This window comes from Tursiops truncatus, chromosome X (genome assembly GCF_011762595.2).
Source record: "Tursiops truncatus isolate mTurTru1 chromosome X, mTurTru1.mat.Y, whole genome shotgun sequence".
Lineage (NCBI taxonomy): Eukaryota > Metazoa > Chordata > Mammalia > Artiodactyla > Delphinidae > Tursiops > Tursiops truncatus.
This window is the reverse complement of record NC_047055.1, coordinates 99434276-99440099: the sequence shown is the minus strand read 5'-3', so window position 1 is coordinate 99440099 and position 5824 is coordinate 99434276. Positions and strand designations below refer to the sequence as shown.

The window sequence follows — 5824 nt, the reverse complement described above, 5'->3', positions numbered from 1 at the left end:
TGAAGATCTTGGTTCCAGGGTCATCCTGGGGTCATGGGTTGCTTCCTGGAGATGTGCAGTTCTGTCTCTGTAAAATAACACAAGGTTTGATTAATCAGCAACCTATTTAAGGAGGCAAAACCAGTTTAAGCTGATCAATTGTTTTACGTGCTGTTTCACTAGCCCCGTGAGCTTGAGCACATTAACCAAACAGCAAGACAAAGAAATCGCAATTAACTAAAATGCTGCCTAGCAAGGACAATCATGTAATATCCACACCAGAGGATATAATACATAATGCGCTTGTGGGAGAATCTTTCCTAGTTGGAAACAACTCAAAGTCCTTAGAATTTTTGTCATTGACCAGTATCTTCCCTACCAGCTACGCTTTCTTCTAAATAACCATTATTTCCACTTATTTAACTACCAACAAAAATCTAGAACTTGCCTAGAATTTGCCAAATTACACACAAGACAGAATAATTGAGTACGCTTTTAATGGCGAGGTCTCTGGCTCCCCCAACCCAGGGTAAAGACTGCCAGCCCAGTGGATTCTGGATTCTCTGAGGCCCTCCATCTGAGGCTCTGGCGGGGCTCACCACTCCCACAGTCTCATCTAGCCCACCAGGCAACCTCACTTGAAATTACTTCTCACCGAAGGCTTTGCATTTTCCTAAGGCTCCAAACTGCCTTGCCTCAGGCCATTTACACTTGAGTGCTTTCAGCTCCAACTGCCTGCCCTCTTTAACCCTACTTTTTACTTGTTCTTTAGGTCATAGAGCGCATCCCACCATCTTTTTATATAATAGCAGCTCCTAGACCCTAAAATTCAATGGGCAGGGGCTAGATCTTGTTTTTGTGGTGGTTGTTGTTTGGGGGCTTTTTCTGGGGAGTGGCGGGGGGAAGCATCCACAGTACTAGTATGATGCCTTCCTAAGAGCTCATTCTCGATTAATGATTGGGAAATTAAAAAGGAGTAAGCATGTGGCCTAATGCATTAAAATTTAATTTATCTTACATTCCTGAATAATCTAAGCAAATCCAGGTGTATGACTTCTACTTTTACAAGAAGAAACATGAGAAGGATTTAGGCAAACCACAAATTGACGATCTTTCCCTTATTTATAGTCTTTCTTTAGGCCTTTATTGATTAAATATAAGGTACCTACTGTATACTATGCACTATGCTCTGACTACAACCCCAAATAAAACAAAATATGAGCTTTTTTTTTTTTTTTTTTTTTTTGGGTACGCGGGCCTCTCACTGTTGTGGCCTCTCCCGTCGCGGAGCACAGGCTCCGGACGCGCAGGCTCAGCGGCCATGGCTCACGGGCCCAGCCGCTCCGCGGCATGTGGGATCTTCCCGGACCGGGGCACGACCCCGTGTCCCCTGCATCGGCAGGCAATTCCTACTGCAGAAATATAAAAGAGCCCATTATGGAGGCAGACATGCTGAAGGTTGTCAACAAAATGTACAGGGAACAATTCCCTGAGATCCTAAGGAGAGCCACTGAGCACACTGGTTTTTAATGAGGTTCCTTACCTCCATGAGAGCTCTGGGAGGAAGTGAGTATGACGCATCATGTCACCATGCCTAAGTGACATAGCCTCAGGTCTGACAACAGGGACAGTGCTCTATGTGGTCCCCTTCTTTCTGGGAGAGATCCTTTCATTGTCAGTCACTGTCATCATGTTGACTCCTGTTAGGAACTGGGTACCCTTCCTCTGCTGAATGAGGCCTCCCCCATCAGTCCAAGGACTTTGAGTCCCTGAAACCATCCTCCTTCAGGCAATAAGGGATAAACTTAGTCTGAAAGCCCTGTCTATTGCCTCCCCAGGCCAATTACAGACGCGGGACTTTCTAAGGATGTATCTGTAACGGGGTAGTTGGTTGCCACACTCCTCATACAGGACTTCTACTTTGACACTGTCACGCCTGGGATTCCACTCTCTGCTGAACAGCCAGCCTATAAACCAAGGTCCTCCCCTCCCTGACACCCTCCAGGCAGAAGTCAGGGGGCACTTGACCCTGCCAGCTCTTGCCTATGCCTCCCAGGGCTAACAGCAGAGGAGGGGCTAAGTGTAGCCCTGACAGTGGTGGACTGAGTGGTCCCCATGTCCACAGACAGGGTCTTCACTATGACTCTGCACACTTCCTGGGGCTCCATTCTCTGCTGATCTAAGGCTGAGGGCTCTGCTGATCCCCAGAGTCCCCACCTTCCCGCGACCTGAGTTGAAAGTGTTAGTCACAAGCAGCCAGGACTGTTCTGGACCTCAAGGGGCTGCCAAAGGGGATGGGACTTTATGGGATCCTACTGTTCTGGCTGGGTCTTTATTCAGGTTTATCACTGTCATTTCTGTGAGAGACTCACACTCTCTCCTCTACCAACCTGAGAACTCTGCCCTTAGACAAATTTCTTATGGCCCCAAGAAGCCTGAAGAATAAGTGAGGGTACGGTTAGCCTAACAGGTCTGCCTGAGACCCTCTGTGTCTGATAGCAGACAGGACTGGTGTTCCAATGACCACCCCCCAATATTCTGGGCTTTGGTCTCCTCAGTCCTCCTACACGGGGCCCTCATCTTGCTTTCTATCTCTTGGATTAAAGCCTGCTTAGGAAATTCCACATCTCTGCAAACTCTTGAGCAGTTTTCGCTCTGCAAACCTTACAGAGAATGGGTCCCTGGCCCAGGAGTAATGTGAGATGGGGAAGCTGTAGCACAAGGCAGGAGTCCCAGAACAGGTGGTGGTAGCCTGTCAGGGAAAAAAAGTACACTGATCTATTCTATCTCATCAGCCAGATGAAGATTCCCACGTCACTTCTGTTCTGATAGATTTACTTTCTACAGGGAAGAGACTGTGAGGATGATTTTGAGAGCCCCTAGTCTTTTGAGGTTATCTAACATCGCAAATGTAGATGCTTATACTGTCACCGAGTATTGTCTCTTTCATTTATTTATTTATTTATACCTCTCAAGTATTTTGGTATTCTTACTGCTCTGGCTACGTATTCCAATCCAGTAGTTTGAGCACAAGGCCATTCTTTTTATCACCTAAGACAAAGTTTGAAGTACTGAGAAAACAACTGAAATAAAAGACCCAGGATGTGTCTCAGGGTAGGAGGAGTAGACCAGTACGAGCTCTACAGTAATTTAGACCAGGAGTCTAGTCCCACCCCTGTCATTTACTAGCCTTATGAATTTTGGCACATGACCAAACTCTAACTCTATGAGCCTCAGGATCTTCACTGTGAAGTGAGTTTGATAAGACCTGTCTTGTAGGACTGGTGGAATATATGTAATGTATGGAAAGCAGCTGTCACTGTGCCTGTCTTGTATTGAGACGCTAGGGAATGGCGGTTATTACTATGATTATCTTGACCTCAGACGTTACCATCAATCCAGCTGGGATTTTTTTTTTTTTTTTTACATCTAAGATATGTCAGAGAATATGCAGCATTCTAGCCGGAAAAAATCCTCCCAATCAGCCAAAATTCTGCTTTTAACAATGAAAACTAAGGAATATGTTCTCTCCACCCTCTCTTTACCCTGCTTTTTTACTTGCTCTTCTTGAAGTAGAGAGTATCTCACCCTTTTCCATACAATAATAGCTTCTCTGAGAAACTGTAATTGCATGGGCAGAGGCTAGGACTTGTTTGATTAAACATCCCCAGTACGAGCACAAAGACTTCTTAAGAGCAGATGCTCAGTTAATGTTTGTGTAAAATAAGAGTCATGAACAAATCATTTGCTATAATTTGTATTCTCAAACATTCTTGAAAACCATAAGCAAATCCAGTATATATCCTTTAAATTTACAAAAGAAAGACTAAATGGAGTAAGGCAAACCAAGAATTGATCAACTTTGCCTTTAGCTCTCTATCTGTCTTAGCTATCTTATCTCTCCATCTAGCTACCTAGCTATCTTCTGATCCTATTTTAGCATGGTGTTCTTTCATGTTTCCAAGGATATTCTTATCCTAAAGTGATATTATTCTTGTTCTGGACCACAAAAGTGATTTAAGGATTTCCAATTTGTATTTCAAACAACAGAATTCTTACTCCTAAATCTGACAAGCAGCAATAAGTGTGTGATCCATGTCATTCATATACTTTATATTCTGAATCTAAATAAACTTTCTGTTGAAAGGAACACCAATTAAAAATGCAGGAAAAAAGTCAACAAGTTATTTAAGCATATCAGGAACACTGGTTAACAGGCTTTTCCAACCACAAAGTGAAGAATGGGTGGGCTTCAGACCTCACTAGGGGTGTGAGGAGAGGCTGGATGTGGCCCTGGAACGCGCACGGCTGTGGCAGTAGTGCCAGCCCTGGCTGCAGCCCTGGCTCGGGCTCTCTCTCCCTCATCTCTCAAAGCCTCTTCATTGTGGGGTGGGAAGGCAGTGGGGACCGTATCGTGGATCTCCAGATCCATGGAGATACGGTTCTGGTTCCGCATCCAGAACCTCCAGCACTTTCATCTTGCTGGTTTCAGCGCGGGCTCTCGGGCCCCACAGGAACTCAGAGCATGGCGGATCGCTGCTGGGCACCTGGCGGTACTCCAGGCACCTTTCCTGCACCAAATCTTCTGTGATAAGCTTCCTGGGCTCCACCAAGATGAAGTGCCTCCTTCCATCAAAAACACCCAAAACATCCAGGGATTCCCAGATCTCCTCCTCAGAGGCGCGGTCGCCATGCAAGATCACACCGAGGACAGGCATCAGGGGCCCATTCTTCCGAAACCGCCCGCCACTGCTCCGACGCCCATCATCGGTGAGATCTAGCTTGCCGACAAGGGCATAGGAATGACTGTTGGGCTTGACTTCCTTCAATTCTAGGCCAAAGACCAGCTCCATGCACTCGGAGGCTCTCCTGGGGATCTCGGGGAAGTGCTCCCTATACGTTTTGTTGACAATCTTCAGCTTTTCTCCCTTTTTAATGGGCTCCTTTATCTTATATTTATACAGCATGAACTGCACCAACATCCCTGCCTTCCTGGTTACAAGATCCTTTCCAGGATCACTGGAGGTTGAGGCCTGGGAGGAATTTTTACTTTCCTCAACTTGGCCCTTGGCACGTACATCATATCCTGGGCATGAAACCCCTGCATCACGAGAGCTAGTGGCTGGGGCTCCCTGAGGCTCCTGGCAAGTGCCAGCAGCAGCGGAGCTCGGGGGAGTACCCTGAGAAACAGAAACGGGTGAGGAAGTGGTCTCTTCTACCCCTGCTGTGGTGGCCTGAGCATTAAGACCTTGGGTCTCACCTCTGTTACGGCGGCGTTCCTCACGAGCACGGAGCTTACTCTTCTGACCACGAGGCATGGTGGCTGTGGTCAGGGACAGCAGACAGGAGTGTGGGCCAATGACAGGTGATTTGGACACCTGGAGGCTGGAGAATGAGATGACGTGAGCACCTTAAAGTAGGGAGATTCCACCTTGGCTTTATCAAAGGCTGCCTCTGCAAGTTTCCTTGAGGGCACTGCTCTGGGAACCCACAAGGTTCCTGTTTTCCCGGTCAGCCTGTCCTCCCAGAATCCCATAGAGGAAACACAGAGGCCTTAGAGTTTTACTCTACATCCTATCAGCCCTGCCTTGGATTTACTCAGGTGACAACAGGTGCTGGCAGTGGGGTCCTCTCGGTTCATCTTCAATATTATCATGTCAGGTCTCTGCAGAGCCTGGGCACCCTCCCCGCTGCTACTCTTAAGCTCACACCTCAAACCTCCCTGCGATCCAGGAGAAGGAAGTGAAGGGGTGCCTCAGTCCACCTCCCTGCCAGGGGACACCAGAGCTGCGAGCTCAGTAGGGTCCTTTCTATCCTGAGTTCGTTGCGATCATCTTCGAGGTCC

General features: G+C 47.2%; 1 pseudogene; it reads right to left on the bottom strand.

Annotated features, from left to right (window-relative positions):
- Positions 1–4241: 4241 nt before the first annotated feature.
- Positions 4242–5297, bottom strand: LOC117310374 (melanoma-associated antigen B4-like; annotated as a pseudogene).
- Positions 5298–5824: the final 527 nt, after the last annotated feature.